The 25,803-nt window shown below is 41.8% G+C and overlaps 1 pseudogene; it reads right to left on the minus strand.

Moving 5' to 3' along the window:
* Positions 1-6,022: 6,022 nt before the first annotated feature.
* LOC117871754 lies at positions 6,023-25,435 on the minus strand (annotated as a pseudogene).
* Positions 25,436-25,803: the final 368 nt, after the last annotated feature.

Genomic DNA, 25,803 nt, shown 5'->3' on the forward strand with positions numbered 1-25,803 from the left:
ATACACGGAAAATAGCTATTAACACATTCATTTAAAAAATGAGATTTCCTGGGTTTTTGTTTGTTTGTTTGTTTTTAAAGAAATTTAACTTGCCCATCTAAGAGAGTTACCAGACTAGGTGGTAGCAGCTCTTCACTGGGCAGTGACATCACAAGGACAAATAATCAAGCTGTAAATTTGGGAGTCATACCTTATGGCTAGAGAATTGCTAATATAGTTCCTATTTTTAAGAAAGGGGGGAAAATGTGATCTGGAAAACCACAGGCCTGTAAGATTGACCTCAATTGCACGCAAAGATAAAATGCAACATTGTTTTACAAATGGTCGATCATGTCACACCAATCTGATCTCCTCATTTAAGAAAACTGATCTTTTTTCGACAAAAGAAATAAAGTAGATCTAATCTATTTGGATTGGATTTCAGTAAGGTATTTAATAGAGATCTACATGGCAAATTATTAGTTAAATTGGAGAAGATGGGGATTAATATGAAAACAGGCAGATAAGGAACTGATTAAAGGGGAGCTGAAAGGTCATACTGAAAGGTGAACTGTCAGAGTGGAGGTTGCTAGTGGAGTCCCTCAGGGATCGGTCTTGGGACCAATCTTATTTTAACATTTTTATTAATGACCTTGGCACAAAAAGTGGGAATGTGATAATAAAAGTTGCAGATGACACAAAGTTGGGAGGGATTGACAATACAGAGGAAGCCTGGAATATCATACAAGAAGATCTGAATGACCTAGAAAACTGGCGCAATAGAAATGGGATGAAATTTAATAGTGCAGGGTCATGCACTTTGGGACTAACAACAAGATTTTTTTTCTATAAGATGGGGACTTATCATTTGGAAGTGACAGAGGAGGAGAAAGACTTGGGTGTATTGGTTGATCACAGGAGGCCTGTGAGCTGCCAATGTGATGTGGCCGTGAAAAAAAGCTAATGCTATCCTAGGATGCATCAGGTGAGGTATTTCCAGTAGGGAAGTGTTAGTACCATTATGGAAGGCACTGATGGGACTTCGGCAGGAATACTGTGTGCAATTCTCATCTCCCATGTTTAAGAAAGATTCATTCAAATTGAAACAGGTGCAGAGAAGGTTACTAAGATGACAAAAGGAATGAGAGAAGACTCAAAGAGCTTGGCTTGTTTAGCCTCCCAAAAGAAAGTTTTGTGGAGATATATGACTGCGCTGTATAAATACATCAGAGGGATAAAGACCAGGAAGGGAGAGAAGTTATTTAAGTTAAGCACCAATGTTACTCCTGGAGAAATTATTTGCCAAAAATTAATTCAGTGGACACTATTTAAAAATTCTGCAAAGTTTGGCATATTTTAGTTGTCAAAATAACACAATATTCTTATGCCAGTTTCAATTACACTGGTCTACAATTTTTGAGAAGTCGTCTGCTTCAGAGATAAAATGTGCTATTTATTATGTATTTTGATGTGCTGAATTCAAATATGACAATTAAAACAACTGATTGGCTACTCTTTCTAAGATATTTAAGTTTTTACATTTTATGTCTATGTATATTGTGTAGATAGTAGAGTTTTAATCATAAATTGTAAACCTAGGTCTTTGCATATGTTTATGGTTGCTTTACATGATAATATTTCTCCTGTCCTGTTTATGTAACACTTTAAAAATCAGTAAAAGGGTTATATAAATAAAATGTATTATGAAACAAAAGGCAAAAAACTATTATGTACATAGTTTAGTCCTATTCAGTATCTACTCGGCGCTTGTTGACTAGTCTCTTGTATTCATTAAATGGAGCATCTCTTGTCACTGTCCAGCAATAGTCTGCAAGCATTGATGTGCTCCATTTGCCCTGATAGCGTTTCTCCATTGTTACAATGTCCTGGTGAAATAGCTCGCCGTGCTCGTCGCTCACTGCTCCACAGTTCGGTGGAAAAAAATCTAGATGAGAGTGCAAAAAATGTATCTTTAGTGACATGTTGCAACCAAGGCTTTTGTATGCCTTGAGGAGGTTTTCCACCAACAACCTGTAGTTGTCTGCCTTGTTGTTACCGAGAAAATTTATTGCCACTAACAGGAAGGCTTTCCATGTCGTCGTTTCCTTGCCACGCAGTGCATGGTCAAATGCATCATCTCGAAGAAGTTCACAAATCTGAGGACCAACAAAGACACCTTCCTTTATCTTAGCTTCACTTAACCTTGGAAATTTTCCACAGAGGTACTTGAAAGCTGCTTGTGTTTTGTAAAAGGCCTTAACAAACGTCTTCATCAGACCCAGCTTGATGTGTAAGGGTGGTAACAAAATCTTCCTTGATTCAACAAGTGGTGGATGCTGAACACTTTTCCTCCCAGGCTCCAATGACTGTCGGAGTGGCCAATCTTTCTTGATGTAGTGGGAATCTCTTGCACGACTATCCCATTCACAGAGAAAACAGCAGTGTGTGTATCCAGTCTGCAGACCAAGCAAGAGAGCAACAACCTTCAAATCGCCACAAAGCTGCCCCTGATGCTGGTCACAGTTTATGCACTTCAAAAGTTGTTTCATGTTGTCATAGGTTTCCTTCATATGGACTGCATGACCAACTGGAATTGATGGCAAAACATTGCCATTATGCAGTAAAACAGCTTTAAGACTCGACTTTGATGAATCAATGAATAGTCTCCACTCATCTGGATCGTGAACGATGTTGAGGGCTGCCATTACACCATCGATGTTGTTGCAGCCTACAAGATCACCTTCCATGAAGAAGAATGGAAGAAGACCCTTTTGACAGTCACGGAACATGGAAACCCTAACATCTCCTGCCAGGAGATTCCACTGCTGTAGTCTGGAGCCCAACAGCTCTGCCTTACTCTTGGGTAGTTCCAAATCCCTGACAAGGTCATTCAGTTCACCTTGTGTTATGAGGTGTGGTTCAGAGGAGGAGGACGGGAGAAAATGTGGGTCCTGTGACATTGATGGTTCAGGACCAGAAGTTTCATCCTCTTCCTCTTCCTCATCTGAATCAACTGAGAATGATTCTAGTGCATCAGGAACCGGCAGTCCTTCTCCATGGGGTACTGGGCGTATAGCTGATGGAATGTTTGGATAATGCACAGTCCACTTTTTCTTCTTTGACACACCTTTCCCAACTGGAGGCACCATGCAGAAGTAACAATTGCTGGTATGATCTGTTGGCTCTCTCCAAATTATTGGCACTGCAAAAGGCATAGATTTCCTTTTCCTGTTCAACCACTGGCGAATATTTGTTGCACAAGTGTTGCAGCATATGTGTGGGGCCCACCTCTTGTCCTGATCTCCAATTTTGCAGCCCAAATAAAGGTGATCGGCTTTCTTAACCCCCATAGTGGTTAGACTGCGCTTTTGTGATGCAAAAGTCACTTCACCACAAACATAGCAGAAGTTATCTGCACTGTTCACACAAGTACGAGGCATCTCTGCTCACTTTGGCTAAACAGAAATGTGTGCCTTTGAAAAATCAAACACTGACAAATAAGTGAACATGACACTGTATGATTTCTAGAGCTGATATAGGGCAATTTGTTCAGCAGAGTGATGTAAGCTTCGTTATGATTGCATCATCCATGACTTCTAGGAATAACATGATGCAATTCATATAATGTATGACGCAATACCAGCTTCAGATTGCATCATTCATTGTTTTGCCTAAAAAGCAAGTACTGTCCAAACCCAGTTATAGATTTATTCATAGATCCATTCAAAGATGTATTTTAGTCATTTCTGTTTTAAATTGAGATCCCTTCCCTTTATAACTCACTTATCCTCCGCCATTCCCAAGTCAAGGGTCGTATATACTGACCCAATAGCATATCTTGAAAACTAGAGCCAATCAACAATGTTAAGCATCATTTTCATTCTCAGTGACCCAGAATTAGTAAAGTTTGACTACATTTATTTCAGACACATTTTGGCTGTAGAGCAGTGTTATTTTGACAACTTAATTAAACTACAATAGAGAAAAAAGTCACAATACGTTCTCAGCATTTCCTGAAAATATGAAAGTTAAGTTCCAAATACTTGGTAAACAATACCCTGCATTTCAGTTGTTATCCTGCATTTTCATTTAAATTACATTACAGATGACTAAACAGTAAAATAAAAATGGAAGTCAAAACTGCTCAGCATTTTCACCTATCTAGGCTATATATTTTTGCCAATCATTGTCTTGAATTTCAGTACAATCCAGTATTTTCTTTTAAATTATTATACAGAAAACAAAGAGCTTTCAAGTTTTTCACACTTAGTGATTTCTTCTGGCTGAAAGGATCGAATTGTACAGTGAAAAACTTCTCTGTGAATCTGCAGAGTTTGAGACCCTGTTTCCTCAATTCAAGGCCAGTTTAGTGATATTTGGAATTATCTCTTTCACTGAAAGCCAAAACACTTGGAGGTCTACAAAAACAACTTGACCTTGAATAGGTTCAGGCACAATCTTTTCCCCGTACAGTTTTAGCTCCTGTTCAGGTACCTCAGAAAAACCAAGTATAGCTTGAAAATACTCAGTGTTCTGGCAGGATATAAACATGATGAGGATCAAATAACCTACAAGCCTTCAGAAAAATTAGACCTGGTTGTCCAAATGACACACATTTTGTCAAGCTTTTCAGAAACTTCATGGAATGCCTCTTAAAAAAGATCTAGACAGGCAAGTCTTTTAACAGGAGATACATTTTCAGATTCCCCCGGAATTTGAAAAACTCTGAAGGGAGCTCTAGATGTGAATTGAAATATATCTGCAGTTCTTCCAGAAGATCAAATGCTTTAACCATGCAAGGTTGCCTTCTCTCAAACACCAGATGTAAACAGAATTTATTCACATTTCTTTGCTAGAAAAGTGATCTGTTCTTTCAACAATACAAACTGAGTTGAGTCATTCAGCATTTTCCTAATAGTTTGCACAGAAACTGGGGAGCTGTTGTTGCACTATTCATTAAAGAACTCTTCGTAGAACTGAAAGTTCTTAGTGATGCTGAACAGCATGGAATCAGCTGTGCCAGCATGTTTCACCTAGGCTACTAGGCATTGATGCTTTGGCATCTGGAGACTCCTCTTGTAGTTTTTGGTTCCTGAAAGAGAGGTAACTCACTTTCCTACTACCAGAGTCATAAAATATGTTTTTGAAGCACTTTACAAATGTATCAACCATCTGAAAAGGCTTTCTGAATGATTCACCAATTAAGTTAACAATATGTGTCAAACAGGTGATATGCACAGTATTTGGAAACAGTGTAGAACTGCGGTGGGCAACCTGTAGCCCGCGGTCTGCACGCAGCCCATCAGGGTAATCCACTGGTGGGCCGCGAGACAGTTTGTTTATAATGACCATCCATAGCTTCTCGCAGCTCCTAGTGACTGCAGTTTGCCATTCTTGGCCAATGGGAGCTGCGGGAAGCAGCATGGGCTGCAGGGACGTGCCAACGACTGCTTCTCACAGCTCCCATATTCTGGAAACGACAAACCGCAGCCACTGGGAGGTATGGGCAGCCATGCTAATGTAAACAGATTGTCTTGCGGCCCACCAGTGGATTACCCTGACAGGCTGCAGGTTGCCCACCACAGTTATACACTGTTTGTAGAATGTAGGAAACAGAATCAAATGTCTTTTATTTTTCATGTAACTACCATTGTCGGTATCAATTACTAGAATATTTTCATAATCACTCTGGTACTTATTTACTGCTTTGACTACAGCCGTGAACCAGTAGAGTGATTAACAACATCTAAAAATTCTGTGTCAACCAAAAGGGAGTTAACATGCCCAATGCAATCAGGTTCTAATGGTGCAAACAGTACATTCAGAACTGATCCTTGTGTTCTTATTTTGCCTTTTCTTCGAGATACACTTCAGGTAACAGATTTCAGAGTAGCAGCCGTGTTAGTCTGTATCCACAAAAAGAACAGGAGTACTTGTGGCACCTTAGAGTCTAACAAATTTATTAGAGCATAAGCTGTCGTGGGCTACAGCCCACTTCTTTGGATGCATAGAATGGAACATATATTGAGGAGATATGCCTCGGTCAGTTGTGTCCTACCAGGAATCGCACGACCATTCCGACCCTGCTGTCAAGAAATTCTCTCACAGGTGAGTGTTCACCCTTTGACAAGGGCAAGTTGGCACCTGCTATTATCTTCACCCAGGCTGTACAAATCTGAAAATAGAAGATGTTTTAGAGAAGTCTTGAGTGAGCACAAATGTTTACTATCCCTATAACATCTTTAATCTTATATTAATACTTCTATTTGTGTTATTTTTTATTTTAGTTTAGATTTATAGCAAATGATAATGGGTGTGTGTATATGTATATTTAGCAGTATTTAGATATTTGGCTTATGCCTCTATCCAAGGAGACACTCACTGAATAACAAAACTGCATTATTATATTATAATCAACTGTAAAACATCATGTGAAAGTGCAAAAGTTACATAATATAGAGAGTATTATTATTATATTAACAGAAAACTGACCACAGTCACCACTCTACAAAAAGCTTTAAAACTAAGCTGTCTATTCAAGACCTCAGAGCAAGTAAAGAGACCTCATTGCTATGCCTCTTCTAAGCCACTTGCATGATTTCTGTATTATAAAATTCTCTTATTTCCACTCACCTCCACATGTTTTTTCTCCACCTCTGTATTGTTTTTCAGTGTGCTTGTAATGGTCTTCTGGCATTTGTTTCTCTCATCTTCTTGAGCCATATGTTCCTTCAGTTTGTGGGGGATTTTTATGCAAACATGATCCACAATTACAGACCACCGGTTATGACTGAGAACAACATTGCAGGATATGCAAATTAATTGTCCCAATCCACATGCAGTTTTGCAGAGAATTCTCTAGCACAAGAAGCTGATGTAACCAATTTTGATGCATGATATGAAGGCCATTCACGTTGTGCAAAAGAATGAATATCCTTTTGCTCTTTGGTAACTTCATCCGGACCTGGCAGGCTACTTTGGGAAGTATTTTGTCCTGAAATTTCATCAACTGCTTTATAAACATGTCCTGACCAACTTAATTTAATAGTACACTATAAGGTTTTTATGCTGAGCCTCGCTTCTCACACAGCAGGAGTTCTGATGTGCACACACACATCAAAAGACTCAGAAATAAGACCGTCCCCTAAAGATTTTCAACTTCCTCCTTCAAAAGGTGCATATGTGCAGGGGTCAGGGAATTTGTTACTATCAAACAAATCTGCACTTAAAATTCTCAGTTCTTCCTACAAAAAAATATGTACACAAAACATGTTAGTGCACTTTATATGAAGTAAAGTGGGAAAGGATCAAAGTTAGTTCATGTTAATAGTTCTAACATTTTATTTGCCCTCAAAATCTTTTTTTAATGGGTCCATAAAATAGATCCTGAGCTGTAATCTAGCCCATTTGTGCTAGTACTCGACAGGCAGTTCCTATGCCAATCCCTAAAAAGGAAACAAGGAGGGGAAAGGGGCACGGTCAGAGCACGCCACTGTGTTGAGGATGGTGGGTCACCTGCTGAAGATGATCACTGGTGACCCACCAGCTGGCATATTTTGGAATAGCATAGAGAGACTGCTCTAGAGTATACTGGGGACTGGGTCAAGATAAAATAGGTCCCAGATTGTGGCTAGGTCTACACTACCCGCCTGAATCGGCGGGTAGAAATCTATCTCTCGGGGATCGAATTATCGCGTCTCGTCAGGATGTGACAATCGATCCCCGAATCGACGCTCTTACTCCACCAGCGGAGGTGGGAGTAAGCGCCGTCGACGGGGAGCCACGGAGGTCAATTTTGCCGCCGTCCTCACAGTGGGGTAAGTCGGCTCCGATAGGTCGAATTCAGCTACGCTATTCGCGTAGCTGAATTTGCATATCTTAAATCGACCTCCCCCCGCCCCCGTAGTGAAGACCTGCCCTCAGGGAGCTGCATCCAGCTGCATGGTGGTGGTTACTCTCAGCTGCATCCACTGGAAGACAGTTACTATAGAGAATTGAATCTGAGCACAGAGCCAACAAGCTCCTTTTTACCCTGACACAGTGCAAGGGCTGGGCCCTCCCAGAAACACCCTGGAGACCTGCCCCTCCCTGCTGGGTGCCCCATAATAGCAAGCGAGAGGGATAGAGTCTTGTGTGCGCACCCAGCCCTGCCCCTGCCCCCCCAAGAGACACTGACTTACGTTTCTTCTGGCTACTCTTGAGTCCTAAACTGGGGACCACTGCCCAGGAGCGACATGAGACCATTCTCACCACCTTTACCACCCCTTCAAAATCAATTATTCTGCGGGAGAGAGGGGGGCGGGGGTCAATCTGTAGGGAGCATTAATTCCGCAGAATTCCTCCAGGAGTATAATGTTGACACAAGAACAAATGGCTATAAATTAGCCATCAACAAGTTTAGGTTTGAAATTAGACAAAGGTTTCTAACCATCAGAGGGGTTAAACTTTGGAACAGCCTACCAAGGGAAGCAGTGGGGGCAAAAAAACCTAACTGGCTTCAATAGTGAGTTTGACAAGGGATGGCCAATCTGCAACTGCTAGCAGCAAATAGTAAATATCTCCATCAGCCAGTGATGGGACACTAGATGGGGATGACTCTGAGTTACTACAGAGAATTCTTTACCAGGTGTCTGACTGGTGGATCTTGCCCACATGCTCTGTGTCTAACTTATCACCATATTTGGTGTCGGGAAGGAATTTTCTACTGGGTCAGATTAGCAGAGACTCTGAGTTTGTTTGTTTGGGGTTTTTTGCCTTCCTCTGCAGCATGGGACATGGGTCTCTTGCAGGTTTGAACTAGTGTAAATGGTGGGTTCTATGTAACTTGAAGTCTTTACATCAAGATTGGAGGACTTCAGTAACTCAGCCTTAGGTTATGGGTCTATTACGGGAGTGGGTGGGTGAGGTTCTATGGCCTGTGATGTGCAGGAGGTCAGACTACATGATCATGATGGTCCCTACTGGCCTTAAATCTATGAGTCCTGCTCATGAGGCTGTGCATGTAGAGGCCTCACTACAGTACAGTCTCATTCTTTTCACACTGAATACAGTAGCATCCCCTCCATGACACCATTGCCCTCTGGGAATGCCCTCCTAGAGCACTACCATACAAGTGAACTTTTGTAGACTTCAGTGGGCAGAGCTGTGGATAGGAGTTTGAGGCGTAGAGGTGATTGGTGCTAGATATTCCTCTGCTGTGCTAGGGACATTCAGTTGAATATTCCTTTCTTGTTTAGAAAAAAAAAAAACTTGCTTTTTGTTGGGGGTGTTGGAACTTTGTCAGGAGCAAAGCTGTCTGGTTCCTAGGCAAACCAGCAAAGCTCAACCTAACAAGCCTTCTCCACGTGGTTGTGCTTCCTGTTTTGGCCAGGAGAATCTGTGGCCTTGCCTTGGCCTCAGCAGCACAGCAGCTGCTCAACATTTTCCCTGCTTCTAATCCTAGCTCCAGCCTGGTTGCAGCCTTGCCCTGGCTTGCCTCCAGCCATTCATCTAACTTTGTTCTAGTCCTGTTACATGCTACTGTATGCTACTGTATGCTACTGTATTCAGACTTGATTCCTATCCACTCCAGTCTAGTCTTTGTTTCCCCACCACGCTCTCAATCTTGGCTCTAATTCTGACCTATGGCTTGGCTTCTTGACATTGACTTGGGCTTGGTGTTCCAGTTCTGACTTCTGGCTTGGTTCCTCAACCCTGACTCTGGCTTCACCCTCAGTCTGGTACCTGACTCCTGGAGCTTCACTTGCCGCAACTCAGAACTGCCAGCACAACCATCAGACAAGGTCCTGTTCCACCCATGGTGTTGGCCACCCAACCCTCGCCAGTTCATAGTTTGAGCAGCCCACAAAGACCAGATGCAGGGAGCATGCAGGCTTAACAACATGGAAATTCCTTCTGGAATTACAACAGCAGGAATCCCGCTCATCCTTGTAGACTTGGTTGGGGCCTTACAGGAACTGAAGGTCTAGGTTGCTGCACTGAAAGACAGTACTGCTGCTTGGTGGTGACTGGGGACACCCCCCTAAACCTCACACCTACTGTCCCCACACCCAGCATTCCCCTACCTGACAAGTTCACTGGAGACCATGCCAAATTCCAGGAATTCTTGAAACAGTGCTGCTTGCTGTTTGTACTGTGACCACTATCATATGCCACGGTCTGGTTCTGAGTAGAACTTGCAATTAGCGTACTTACTGGAGAGGCATTGAGATGAGCTTCCCCACTGTTGGAGGGGCCTTACTCTCTTCTCAAACACTTTAAAGAGTTTATCCAGGCAATGACAGGCATTTTTGATGACCCTAGCAAACAGTGCACTGCAGGAGCTGCACTCCAAGCCCTCAGGCAGGGGTCCCAGACTGTTGCCTATACACAGCTGCGATTTGACGCCTGGCAGCCGATACCAATTGGAATAAGGCCACACAATGACATAATGTCTGGCAAGGATTCAATATTTCTAATTAAAAATGGATTAACTCAGGTGTAATCCCTTCAGGCCACTGAAGATACATTGTATTTTTAGTATGCAACCAGAGCTAGTGCAAGTGTCTCCTTGAGCTGGAAATTACTCCCCAACTTGAAGTGCAGACGTACCTTTAGTCTGCATTTTTATTAAGAAATATATTGTTCTTGCCCTTATTACTGTGAGGCATTCAGTTTCTATGATGACAGGTGCTAATAGGAGAACCTAGACAGATAGATAGATGAACAACTTCAGTGAAAATCACTGATATGCAAAAGTACACACAGGCAAATAACAGGATTCTGTGGGTATGTTCACTAAAAGTCAACCCTCTAATTCAGTCCCTATTGTCTAAGCACAATACTTATTTTATCACTCGTCTTTCCAACAAGCATTCATATAGCAATTAACTTTAATGATATTAAAGGGAACATTCCTCTTTTCCCTCCTGAGTATCCCTATAGTAACTTTCAAGTGTTGTTCACCCCAACTCCCACAGAATGGCTGTGCAATGAATTAAGAATCAAGACATTTGGAATGAGAATTTTAAACTTGTAAGGTGTTTGTTTGCTTTTTCCTTTAGGTAATGAACATTTTGTTCTCTCTGAAGACTAGCTGTGATTTTAAAATGCTTTCTGAAATTTCTGGCTGGAAGATTTTTACTATAAGTTGTAAATATCTTCTAGCCTGCTAAGAAAAATAACTCTATTTCATGTCATTCCGTTATATTCTGACATATTAAAGAAGAAAGATCATATTCCTCCAGGAACATCTTCATTACCCAGAAACATCAAAATTCAGTAAGCAAAATGTTGCCCTATTCAGTACATGTGAGTATATGTACTTTCATCAATAAACCTTTATATACCTTTCAGGCAGCACAATTTAAATATTGGGAGAAATAAATTGAGAAATGTCAAAGTTAAGTTTTTCTATAGAACCTAAACTCTGCTCCATTATCTGTTTATGTTATGATAGCTTTTATTCACACATGCCATACTATTTCTCAGATGTAATACAATAGCAAACAACTTGTGAACTTGCAATATTATTTTTGTTTTCTAAATATAATATTTTCATTGACCTATTATACTAGTATATGGAGTTAGAATACCAGCTGATTTATGGCAGCTGAAGCTCAGGGATTTATATAATTTTAAAACAATAACTTATCTTTCTTCTGAAGGACTGATTGTGCCATTCTTATTCACACTGAGTAGCACCTGACTCCATAAGTGCATTTCAAAGAAATAAGTGGTGAGATTTGTGGAATAATGTTCTAAATCAGTAAAGTTGTAGGGATCAGATTCCTAATTGTGTATTTTTATAACTTTGGAGTTGGTTGGGCAACTCTTACACTGATGAGAACTTACTCAAATGAGTAGTTACAAAATGTCCAATTTGTTTCAGTGTGAGTATTCATGAATGCAAGAGTTGCTCTCTAGCACCAGCCATGAATATGTTTGTTTGTTGTTGTTGTTTTTTTCCTTGCCTTGTTTTTCTCTTTCCCTGCACCGGTATATTTCTTTTAATGTTTAAGATAGGGGATTTGATGTTCAAAAGAAGACCTCAATTTCCCTATCCCTCAATATCTGCAACAGGGAGAGACCTAACAATTATGTAAGGCCCTCTATGTAGATCACACAGTAGGGGCATAAGCTCCTGGTGTATTCTCCCTCCTTGCTTGCATAAGGATTTGTTGCAAACTGGCCGTTGACATGCTCTGGCCAAGCTAGGCTCTAGAGCAAGTTGTGTTGACTGGCAGGGCATACAATCTAAATTATTTCTGAATTGATTAATTCTAGCTTAAATTAGGATTCAAATGGCAGACAAAGATTTTAAACTTGATTTAAAATTCAAACCTCAAATAAATGGGTCTGTTGTGAGATCTGTAGTAATTTATCAGGAAAAATTGTTGTTTTTTTATGTGTCTCCCTTGCCTGCCATTGATTTAGTTTAAAAACATCCTGTAATTAATGTGTTTTTCTAAATTAAAAAACAATGTGGTGTAGGTCAGAAAATGTCCTCAATCCAGAAACAGTAATAGTGATGAGGTTCAACAAGGACAATTGCAGAGCCCTGCACTTAGGACAGAAGAATCCCATGCATTGCTACAGGCTGGGGACCGACTGGCTAAGTGGCAGTTCAGCAGAAAAGGACCTGGGGGATTACAGTGGATGAGAAGCTGGATATGAGTCAATAGTGTACCCTTGTAGCCAAGAAAGCTAATGCCAAATTGGGCTACATTAGTAGGAGAATTGCCAGCAGATCGAGGGAAGTGATTATTCCCCTCCTATTCAGCACTGGTGAGGCCACATCTGGAGTGTTGCATCCCATTTTAGGCCCCCCACTACAGAAAGGATGTAGATAAATTGGAGAGAGTCCAGCGGAGGGCAACGAAAATTATTAGGAGGTTGGGGCACATGACTTACGAGGAGAGTCTGAGGGAACTGGGCTTATTTAGTCTGCAGAAGAGAAGAGAGGGGGGAGATTTGATAGCAGCCTTCAACTACCTGAAGGGGGGTTCCAAAGAGGATGGAGTTAGGCTGTTCCCAATAGTGGCAGATGACAGAAAGAGGAGCAATGGTCTCAGGTAGCACTGGGGGAGGTTTAGGTTGGATATTAGGAAAAACTATTTAACTAGGAGGGTGGTGAAGCACTGGGATGGTTACCATGGGAGGTGGTGGAATCTCCATCCTTAGAGGTTTTTAAGGCCTGGCTTGACAAAGCCCTGGATGGGATGATTTATTAGGGATTGGACCTGCTTTGAGCAGGGGGGTTGAACTAGATGACCTCCTGAGGTCTCTTCCAACTCTAATATTCTATGATTCTATTATGTGGATTCTCTAAGGCCTTGGCTACACTTACCCGCTAGTTCGACGGCTGGAAATCGAACTTCTGGGTTCGACTTATCGCGTCTAGTCTGGACGCGATAAGTCGAACCCGGAAGTGCTCGCCGTCGACTGCGGTACTCCAGCTCGCCGAGAGGAGTACCGCGGAGTCGACGGGGGAGCCTGCCTGCCGCGTGTGGACCAAGGTAAGTTCGAACTAATTCGAACTAAGGTACGCAATTTCAGCTACGTGAATAACGTAGCTGAAGTTCGAAGTACCTTAGTTCGAATTAGGGGGGTAGTGTAGACCAAGCCATAGAGTATTGGAGACATTACATGGCCCAGAGCTAGAAATATAACTGCTTACTTGCATATTTGGTATCATCAATTCCTCAAAACAATTTCTGCTAGAGAATATCACATTTTTAGATATTGGATTTGTCATTTTGTTAAGGGGGCAGATATTTTTTGGTTGTTAAACTTTAACAAATATTTCTAGAGATAAGTAATATATATATAAATGTTCTTTACAGAAGACTAGAAAAAGTAGAAGATATTTCTGTAGAACGAGACATCTAATAACTATACTGTGGTGGGGATGATCACTAGTAGAGAAACTAAGAGCTAGGATGACAGTGCAACAACATTTGAAAAATGAAAACTAACTAAGCACATGATATTTTGTTGAATCTGGTTCTTATTTTTCTATAAATGAAAACTCTGGAATATTAGAGATAAACAAATATTATCTGCTTACTGACAGCTGGCAACAGGCCTAACTAAACTTTATGAATGCAAACATATTGTATTCAAAGAGCTGCCACATTCCTTCAAGAAGTTACTTGCAACAACAGTTACACTAGCTCTAGTAATATTTCTAATAATGTTTTTGTTCATGAGGTTATTTAGGGACAAACTTTGTTCTTAGAGTTGCACAAATTCCATAGTTTCAGTGGGAATTGTTTAGGGGCAAAACTTGGCTCTTAGTATGTAAAGTCTTCAAGGTGAAATATCTCTTAGAAAAATAATTTTGCCCTTCAGTCAAGGATAAGGACTACATCTCTGTGTGATATTATGTAGGAAGACTTTTATGCAACCACAATTCTAGTCTGAGTTTGCTGTTTTTATTTTTTAATTGCAGTGTCATGGTCTTGTTTACATAGTAATACCATGGTACTCAGAAAATCGGCTTTGTCTAGCAAACAAATCTTTAATTGATTTGCATTCTTTGTTGCTGATGATTGTACAGCATCATTGCTCTTAGACTCCTAGATTTTAAGGTCAGAAGGGACCATCATGATCATCTAGTCTGACCACCTGCACATTTCAGGCCATAGAAAACCTCACCCACCCACTCATGCAATAGACCCATAACCTCTGATTGAGTTCCTGAAGTGACCCATGATCCATGCTGCAGAGGAAGTTGAAATCCTTAAGGGGCTCTGTCAATCTGACCCTGCAGAAAATTCCTTCCTGACCCCAAATATGGTAATCAGGCCCTGAGCATGTCGGTGAGACCCACCGGCTAGGCTTCTGCTTTATTTTGACTGAAACAAGCAATTAAGTTAGTGGAATTGAACCAAGAGACTTTTATTTTGCAAATTCACAAAAATATACCTAGTTGTTTTATATTCCTTCCCCCCCCCCCCATCCTGTCCCCCAGGTTCCTTCTGGTGTTCTTTAACATGTATTGCATTTACTTCCTTCTACACTACGTAAGCATTAGTGTAGTTTTTTCATACAACAATTGCATTGCTTAATCATCAAATCCATTGGAATGTTGTTAGCAGCTCATAATTGACCTCAGCCCATAGATGGCAGCAAGAGGTTTCTCTTTCTTTTGATAAGACACCAACATTTGTCTCTTTCCATATTACTTTTCTGAAGCAGAAACATATAGAAAATGACAAATCCCTGATAATTATTATTATTATTATTATTATTGGGAAGAAAAGTGCTCCCGCAACCCCCAGAAATCTACATTTCTCTTTTGAGTAGAAAACTTCTAAAATTAGTATGCATGGAGATTAGAATAGCTCAATCAAACTAATGTGGCTTTGAGAGCTCAAGAAGGATTGGATTCAGAGTGGTAGCCGTGTTAGTCTGTATCAGCAAAAAAGAACAAGGACTATTCCTCGTTCTTTTTTTTTTTTTTATTTCTGGAGTGAGTTAATTCCTTGCTGGAAGGGAAAAAATGGCAATAGCTTCTTACCGAATTAAGGTAATCAATATTGCACTCCAACTGATTCAAGAATTAAATTGGCACTACCCCTGGTGTGGATACTGGGTGAATTTAGAAACAGATTTAGTGAAATCTGGTGCAATTTCTGGGTGTATACTTAGTCCTAGACTCCTTTGTTTACAAGTTGTACATAGTTCAAATATGAACGATGAATAGATAATATGGCAAAAGCTACTATAAAAGCTTATATACAAGTAAATCCACATTCAGAACTCCAGCTATCCATAGCTCTGGATTCAAGTTCTCAAATGAAACTGCTTAGTTCTTTTCTCACTAGACATGTTTCCTTAGTTTTCGTATGCGTGAGTGTGGGCATCCCTACCCTATCTCAGGAAAGAATGTAGTGTGTGTTTTTTTGTTCTGTTTTTGGTCGGTCATAGCCTTGTTCTAAATCTATCAAGAAGCCGGACTTTTGTGTTTCTGTATTTAAACCAGTCTTCTACTTTTGTTGGCACAACTTTACACCGGTATTTCATTGCCTCAGCAATGTTGCACCCACAAAGAACAGGGGCACAATGAATGGCAGGCATAAAATTATTCCTGTGAAAATGAAATTCCGGTGTGGAAACTGGTCACTCTTTTACTTAGAGAATGTGTGTAACTCAAAGCCACTGGCCCACATGCTGGTGTCCAATCATACTCAGTGTCCACTTTGAGTTGTCTCATCTTGGATTCTGCAGCCAGACAAGAGAGAGGTTTATTCCCACCTCCATACATAAAAAAGTACCACTTCCTTGAGAACTGACAGAACAAGAAGCAATGGTCTCAAGTTGCAGTGGGGGGAGGTCTAGGTTGGATATTAGGAAACACTATTTCACTAAGAGGGTGGTGAAGCACTGGGATGGGTTACCTAGGGACATGGTGGAATTTCCATCCTTAGAGGTTTGTAAGGCCCAGTGTGCCAAAGCATTGGCTGGGATGATTTAGTTGGTGTTGGTCCTGCTTTGAACAGGAGATTGGACTAGATGACCTCCTGAGGTCTCTTGCAACCCAATATTCTATGATTTTAGAATAGGTTTAAATAATGCAATGAATTATAGGTGGAGGTACCAAACAGCTATAGTTAGTGTTACCTAATACGTTTCATAAGCCAAGAATTATAATGCATATATTTTGGCATGTATATATACATCTTTTTCTATCATTTCACTATTATACTGCAGAGTTACTGTACATCATATTTTAATTTTACTTCCTCCTCCCACCGGTATACTTGAACAAATAAAGTGGTAACTTATTTTACCTAATCCTATGTCTCCCATATTAATTATATACATTTACCTTGCTTTTGCAAAAAAACAATTGTTACTTACATTTTTATTACATAAAAATTGCTCTTAATTATCTCATCAGTCTCTAAATTGAATAGAAAGTTATTAAAACACTGATTCATAAGAACACTTTTTTATAATTGTATAGGCAGGTGAACTCCATAATATACATAGCTATTTTAAAATTTTCACAAATATGCAGAGCTTGAATTCTGTCAATCACCAATAATATAACAAAGCTACTGCACATTCTGAATATTCAGAATATTTTTGCAGCATTTCTTTAATAAGCCACAATTTTTCCTTCCATGGAAGTTGCCACACTATTGAAGGTCTGAGTATTTATACAGAGTAGAAAGGAAACATACTACAGCTCCAAAATGTGGCGGTGTTCTGACTGAACCCATCAAACCTTGGGGCTCTGGTCAACCTCTAGTTTAAAACAAAGGCAATTTCAGAGAGGATTTGAACTCTTTTCTTGTTTTTCCTTTGACTTTTTCTCTGTTTTCTGGGTTTGTTGTTCCTTTGAGCTCTACATTTTGGTTTGTTGGGTTGGAGGGGAAGAGGAGAAATTGCCTTTAAAAATATTGGCAAAATGTTGCTGAAGAAATCTGGAAGAAAAATGTATGTTCATTTATTTGTATCTGAATGACAGTAGCCTATAGCACTTCTGAATGTTTTGTAGTGCCATTTCCTATATTGTCCATGCAAGAGCCTAGCAATAAAGCAAACATACAGAAAGTAAATTGAATCCAATGTTAGTGAGTGAATGTGTTGTTTGAGGGAATTCATTTACAGCACTGAATAGCAATGACTTGAGAGGCTTGTGTCAGTTGCCTGACAAATGATGCTATTAGGAATGTGTGGGTAGTTCTACACCTAAGTAGAAGGGTAAGGATGTCATGGTCCACTTTTGTGTCAACAATTTAATAGGCAACAACAATTCTTACTATATTTTGGTCAGATCTTTCTATTACATTAATTCTTGCCCAAGAACATAACAATTCATTGTTTCACATACCAGATAACTTACAGAACTTCTCTGCTTAATTTCTACTTAGTTTACTTCTTGTATCCAATTTTCTATTATATCCTGATCCACTACACATTTTTCAAAAAAAGAGCTTTGTCTTGTAAGTAGCTGAGCACTCTGTACCCCTACTGAAATTAACAGGTGTTGGGGCCCAAAGTTATAATGATAAAATCCTACACTATGGTGATGCTATAAGATGGCATAGAGGCCATTAAACATAAAGAAGTTCTTCTGATACTAATATTGGCCCTCTCCCTAGCAGTAGCAGATTGCCCTGGCCTTACAGGTCAACTTCCTAGTGAAGGAGAAATCATTGAAGCAAAGTCTGACTATATTCTAAACTGAATTTGCTTTACTTACGCAGCCAGTGCTTGAACAGACCTCTTCCAGGAAGCTCAGCCCACACACCACTGACCAGTTCTCAGGAAACTACTCTGCTCCAAGTACTGCCTGAAAATACAGAAAATAAGGAAGAGAACTTTTTGCTATCAGCAAAGAACCACTATTCTAGTTCAGGAATAGGGAAATGTCTCTTTAAGTCATTTGTGTGTACTCTAGTGGTGCTCACTACACTTTGGTTTGGAAGCCACCAGAAACCATTTAAAGGCCCAATACGTATATATTTAGGCCTTGCATGTTTGTGTATAGTTGGTTAAACACTATTATCTGAGACTAAGTTGAGCTGGTGTGGTTTCTTCAGATCTTTGATGTGTAAAGAGCAAAAGACAACAGTAGCCAGATTAACACTACAGCATTTCTTCAAAGACTAAAAACTAGTTTACATGAGGAGAAGAAGGTGTGTATGTTCCACTAGTTTTGATCCTCTAGCCACAGTGAGAGAAGACGCTCCATGTTTTCTAGCAAACTACTTCTTGATCGACTTTTTGTAGTAGCACTAAGTGGTGTTACACACCGAGCACTAGCCCTGATTTTGTCGGCATTATTCCGAATTGTTCTCACAGTGGTCGGAGTAAGACCTAGAGCGATGCCAAGGTCTACTGCATGCTAGCCTACATCAAAGTGCTTTAAAATGTCTAATTTAGTATACAAAGTAATGGTTTTCCTGGTTTTCTTGCTGCTAGTGGTACTGCTACTGCTAGACACTCCACTATCACTTGCTGGACGTTTTTGACTCATGATATTGGATGATGCTCCTCCAGACATGCATGCATGTGCTACTCTTCACTCCCTTCAGCCTGGAGTGGGTGGGGTCATGCAGCATCAATCAGCTATTGCAAGGGAAAGAATTTGGAAAACCCATGTCATTCTCCATGGTAATCTGCTCCCCTACTGGAAGCCATGTGCGTTTAGGCTAGGACTAGTTATGGAGGTTCTTACTTTCTTGCAGGTTCTTACTTTCACAGGAGTCCTGCTGGAGGACCAAAGGCCTCTCTTCCAGGGTGCCCTGGAAAACTGGCCCTGCTGTATCTCCCCTAATAACCATGCACTCAGTACCCAGACTGCATTGCAGTCAATGTAGTAAAAGGAGGAAAATAACATTTGCTACAGGGCAGTGCCCCTCTCTGCTGTGTGCATGCAGGGGCAGAGAGATGCAGTTTGCATTAAAGTGAATGTCAAAGCTCCCATGGATTTCACAGACTTTCATGGGAGCAGGGCCAGGTTCTGTGCATCTCTACGCCGCTTCTCCCTTTATACAGCGAAGGAGGCACTGGAACGCCATTCCTGTAACTTGCTTTGGGGGAGTTCCGCCCTCTGTGTTCTGACCTCCCTCCAGTGAACGGGGGGGGGAGGGGGATGAGCAGATAAAACATTGTTTATTCTGTCGCAAGACAGCAAGGCAGGGCCTCTGCTGTGCACCACCCACAGCTGCTTTGCAGGCAGCTGGTGGCCTTGCAAGCGCTTGGTGTAGAGCCCTATTCCCGAACAGGGCTGTTGGGCCATAAAGCAACAGTGAATCGCTAGGGGTGGGAGGGGGTAGTGTGCACATTCTGTGTGTTTACAAACATACTGTACGTACACTACAGTACTATAGTTGGGAGATGCCCCCGACTTAACCCACACAGGCACAGCTCACTGGCACTGCAGACAATGAGTCAGGCAAGGATGCTGATGGTGCCGTAGGCTAGGAGAAGCACGTTGCACAGCAGCAGTGGCAGCTTCCTCTACTGTGCAAGCACCAGGGGCGGGGGGCTCAACCCTTGGCCCGCCCACTCCACCCCTTCCCCCCAAGCCTCCACCCTTAACCCCCTCTTCTCCCCCCATGTCCTCCCCTTTACTCTGCATGCTGCAGCCTCGCTCCCCCCTCCTGCCTGAGGCAATCAGCTGGTTTGTGGCATTCAGGAGGCAGGGGAGGGACAGGGAGCCTGTGCGCTGACTTCTCACTCCTCCCTCATCCCTCCTGCCTCCTGAATGACGCAAACCAGCTGATTGCCGCAGGCAGGAGGCGGGGGAAACAGGGGGGAGGTGCTGATCCGCAGGGTCCGCCGGTGGGTGGGAGGCACTGGGGTGGGGGGGGTGTAGGGAGCTGATAGGAGGGCTGCCAGCTCTGAACAAAGCAGACAGCCAAATGATGTTATAGCGGAGCATTGCACAACTTTAAACGAGCATGTTCTGTAACGGAGCAGGGATGTAAAATCGAAACAATGTTAAGCGAGAGGACGCTAAGTGGGGAGTTACTGTATATTTACTAACAGAGGCCCTGATCCTGCACTTTCCATGTAGCAGCCGGAGGGGGACATGCCGCTGCTTCCTGGAGCTGCTTGAGGTAAGCGCTGACTTGAGCCTGCAACTCTGAGTCCCTCCTCTGCGTCCCAACCCCCTGCCCCAGCCCTGATCCTCTTCCCGCCCTCTGAATCCCTCATTCCCAGCCCGGGACACCCTCCTGCACCCGTAGTCCCTCATCCCCAGCCCCACCCCAGAGCCGGCGCCCCCAGCCAGAACCCCCCATGTCCCAGCCCGGAGCCCCCTCCCACACCCTGAACTCATGATTTCTGGCCCCATCCCAGAGCCTGCACCCCCAGCCAGAGACCTCACCCCTTCCCACACCCCAACCCCCAATTTTGTGAGCATTCATGGCCCACCATACAATTTTTATGCCCAGATGTGGCCCTCGGACCAAACTTTCTGCACACCCCTGATCTAGACCCAACTTACTGCTGCATAAAATGAATTTCAAACCCTAAAATAACTTTTAGTTAAAAATAATTGGCTTTTTTTGAACACCATAGAGTAATGGATGAGCTATATCCCTGAATTCTTTTTGTTCTGGAAATAAACAGGAATTGAAAATTGTAACAACTTTCTATCTTTGTGCAATTTCACTAAAGTACCACAGTATATTTCCCTACAGTACACAAAGCCATAAAATGGACAAAGTCATGAGGTGTCCTAAGTACTTGTTGCCTAGATTCTGTTGTTAATGGCACTATATAAATAACTTACATATACAGTAGAACCTCTAAGTTATGAACACCAGAGTTACGAACTGACCAGTCAACCGCACACCTCATTTGGAACCAGAAGTAGACAATCAGGCAGTGTATGTGCGCACGCACACACACACTACTGTGTTAAATTTAAACCACTAAAAAAAAAGGGAAAGCAGCATTTTTCTTCTGCATAGTAAAGTTTTAAAGCTGCATTAAGTCAATGTTCAGTTGTAAACTTTTGAAAGAACAACCATAACATTTTGTTAACAGTTATGAACATACAGGAGTAGGTGGGTGAGATTCTGTAGCCTGTGTTGTGCGGGAGGATAGACTAGAAGATCATAATGGTCTCTTCTGACCTTAAAGTCTATGATTCAGAGTTACAAAGAACCTCCATTCCCAAAGTGTTCATATTGTTGAGGTTCTAGTGTATGTTAATGCCATTAATACACAAAATAGAAAACACAAACAATGACACTCAAATTTGATATTTCTTTTCCTATCTAACCCTTTAAAGAAGAATTGAAGAGTCAGTGGGTTTACTAATGATATAAATGTTTTTATATATTTTATAAATGTTCTATATATTTAAAATTAATGACAAAGAGCTTCTAATTTCTTGACAAACTAGAAAGGCAAAATCCTTGTTTGAAAAGCATTTACTAAAATGACAGAAAATAATTGCTTCTGAGAACGCTGACCTCAGATGAGGATATTTTCCTTTGCCACTCTTACTGCAGTGTAGAAACCATATTCCATATTATGACACACAGTCCACTCTGGCTTTCCTGCAAAAGTTCAAATCTTATTTATGAAGCCTGTCAAAGGGTGACTGGCCCTTTAACGAGAAGACAGATGGATCCAGCCAAATCTGTAACACACCTAGCTCACCTCCTCAGGTGGAGAAATGAGCGAAGTCATGTGAAGGGCCGCTCGTGGTTCAATGAGGCCTTCTTCAGGCAGAGTGTGGAAGAGAAAAGACAGGAGAGCGAGAACAGGGAGACTGCATGTAGGAAGCCCTGGGAGTCAGTGTTTGGTGAAGGCTAGGAGAGATTGAAGAGTGTTTGAAGTTGAAGAGAAGACACACCCTCAGGAAAGAAGACATACCCTCTGCCCAGCTTGAGACTGGGTGGAAGATGCTTTTGTTTGATTTTGAACTTGGATACTCCAGAAGGGGTTGACTTTTTCTTTGTTGACTTCAGTAGAGAGCCAAGCAAGTCTCTGCAGCAACCAAACAAAGTTAGGTCAAGAGATTCAAGTTGTGTGAGAGGAAACTGATGCAGTGGCTAGCTCAGAGCCAGACCAGGTAGGTGGCACTGCTGTATTTTCATGTTACTATACGATTTCAAAACTGTAAAGATGTCAATCTCAGGAAGGAATATACCTCAGGAGTTTCACCTAGGCTTTCTGCACAGTTGACTCCTAATACAGGTTACCTACAGACAGCTTTAACTTAAATGAATTGGGAGAGAAAATTGAAAAAAAAAAACAGCATTCAAGGGCATAAAAATGGACATTTTAGTGTACTTCATTCACCACCATCTATTTTGTTTTTGATTCCATTGGCATCATTATTAAACCCTGTAACTCTTTGGTCAAGATAGATGATGATTATTCACAGAATGGAAATCCTTATGCCTGACTCCCATTCATCTGAGGTTAAATATAACTGCACACAATTACATTAAAATAACATTATTATGGTTGCAAAGTCAAGCGCTCAGAAGTTAGGACAGTCAGAATTAATGCTGTCAGTGCAACCTTAATTTGCCCCCCATGAACGTGTGTATTATGAGACCATCATTAATTCGATGATCACATACTACTTTGCTTCATTCACAGGATGGATGGTACTCAATTAACTAGCAGCTATTCAATATTTTATTTTATACTCACTCTTCAATATATGGCTTTGTCCAGCCAGTCTTAGCCCCCGTGGGGCTTTCTGTCAGTGTCACTCTTCCCTCCCTCCAACTCTTCCATTCTTTCCCCCTTCCCACAGCTTGTTCTAGTCTCCTGGCCCATCCAGTCCTAGCTCCTCATCCAATTTCTCTCTCCCCTACCCTGCCCTCCGATCCCAAGCTTTCTCATCCAATCTGTCTTTTCCCCCATCCCTTTCCTGGCTCATTGTCCCAGTGTTTTTGCTCAGTCAGTGCCAGTTCTCCCACAACACCTGAGCTCTTTGTCAGATCTGCCTCCCCTCGCTATTGCCCCTATTCACCCACCGCTCCCACAAACACACACACTGGTTCCTAATCCCAGTCTCCCCCACCAAATCCCATTCTATGCTGCACCTCTAGTCCCAGTTTCACCAGACTCCTTATCCCAATATTCTCCTTTCCATCCCCCATCTGGCTTTTGTCCCTTTTGCATTCAAATCAGACAGCTGCCTGCATGATATCAGGGAGTCATTGAAAGCACAGGAGACCGGGTTCCCTACTCCCATGTCTGTTACCTGGCCCGGACATAGCCTGGAATATTTGGGGGCAGAAATTGCAATGAAAGACCTTCTGAGCCCCAGCAGAGAGCATGTTCAGTTCCCTTTTAGGGATGGCATGTGCACAGTATGCTCAGCACTAGCAACTATGAAAGGCTCAGGCATGCTCAGTGAGGGTAGAATCTTAAGCAAAACAGCTAAAATCTAAGAAGTCCCTACTGACCATGTGTGAATAGCAATTTTTTCCCAAAGTCTTATAATTTGGACAACTTTGGATGGAGTTTTACAGGAATGGGGAAAGGCATATACCTGACACAACACCCATCTCCTTGCCAAATTTAAAGTTCCTACTCCAAAGCACGGGAGTGTTAGAGTATTTCAAAGAAAAGGTCTCAAGAATTTAATATGGAGGAAAAAATATTTCCCCCTTCCTTGTTCTCAGAATGAGTTGAACGATTTTGGCTGAAATTTTCCTAAATTATATATTAGCTTGAGGCAGGCACACAGCATGGAAAATAGCTGTCTGAATGGCTAAAGTTTTGCAAAGTTATAAGCAACTGAAAAAGAGGATCTTATGGGAAGTGTTGAGACACTGTAAAAATAGATGGTGGTGCCTGCCTTTAAGAGTCCAATGTTTAGACACCCATGTTTTAATAATATAGCTCACTATTTTCAAAGACATATTGTGTTTAAATATGTTGGATGGATGTTCACTTATCCAGAGCTGTGCAGGTTCTAGCCACTTCATTCCTCTTTGTTTCAACGCAGCATGTGATGGGGCAGAGAGACCCTACATCAGCAGTGAAGGGGTCATGGAGAGCCTATGAGCCCAGCTAGCCCCACCCTGCTAGCCTTGCAACCAATGCCAAGCCTGGAGGAGGGAATAAAAAGTGAGAGCCTAGCTCAGTTCAGGGTTGACTGGTCAGGAAGGCGGTCAGAGCTCTGCCTAAAGGGAGCTTTGCCTGCAGAGTTGCAGAGCGATAGGTCTATTACCTGAAGCAGCCACTGGGGAGGAGCATTTAGATTTCAAGGAGCAAGCAACACACCACTAAGACTGTTTGGGAACCATGTCCAAAGGAAAAAAAAGGAGGAAGACTGGTGAACAACATAGTAGTGTGTTTGGTTTGCTTTTTGTTTTAGAACATTTTGAGGCTAAACCCCTCCACCCACCGCCATTACCCTGAAAAGAATAACACTGAAGGGACAACTAGCCAAGTGACAGGAGACTGCTTTAGTGGCCACTGCAGGCCAAGACTTCTTCCCTCCAGGGAGACCCACTTGAAAAATCCACAAGGGGATGCTGCTCCAGCCATTTGATTACGATAGTTTTAAGCTCTTTACATATGCCTAGAGGCTAACTGTGAGGGGGGGCTTATTATAAACTTGAACAACAAGTAAAATTAAGTTTCCAGTTTTCTCATTAGGACACAGTTATGGCTGACCTTATTATGGCCGTGTAAAAGGTGGTCTCCACCGACCATTGCCAAGTTTACAATGTACTTTTACAAGGCACAGCTATAATTAGACTGGTTGTCAGAGGCAGATACAAGCCAGCTGGGGAGGGGTATATTTAGCCAAGATATTGGCTAACAAAACAGATCTGGAGTTGAACAGTAAATGCCTATTGCTTCTTGAGAAGCTCACTGACTATATTCATGCCTATAGGTACTTTCAGAACTTACGCCAATCCACTAAAAGGTCCAGCTGTTCCATAGGTGATTTTTTCTTGACCTCCAAAAAATAAAAGATGCCCTTTTCTGCAGGGGAGACAATATGAAGTGGACTGGACCCCATTTGCGATGGAATGGCTGGTGTAATGAGTGATGGCACCAAGGAGGAAAAGAAATCTGCAAAATCCTCTTTTCTAAATAGAATGAAAGTTGTTGTTGATCAGTACTAAAACAAAAAGGCTTGAGCTTCCTCCAGTTTTCAGTTCCCAAATGAAGTTTATTAAGGAGTACATCACTCTGGCTTCCTAAAACTTCAGTCAAGATCTACCCAATTCTCCTCCTGCTGGGTTTATGTTCCTGATCTTGGGGAACACAACTACATGCTGGCAATTGCCCTTGCTACAGCAGCAGAGGTTTTGGGGGGAGTCTGACAAGAACTAATTGCTAGAAGTGGTGAGGCCTCCTGCTGCCTGAAACTATCACAATATGTCT

The sequence above is a fragment of the Trachemys scripta genome, chromosome 2 (assembly GCF_013100865.1).
Source record: "Trachemys scripta elegans isolate TJP31775 chromosome 2, CAS_Tse_1.0, whole genome shotgun sequence".
NCBI classification, from domain to species: Eukaryota; Metazoa; Chordata; order Testudines; family Emydidae; genus Trachemys; species Trachemys scripta.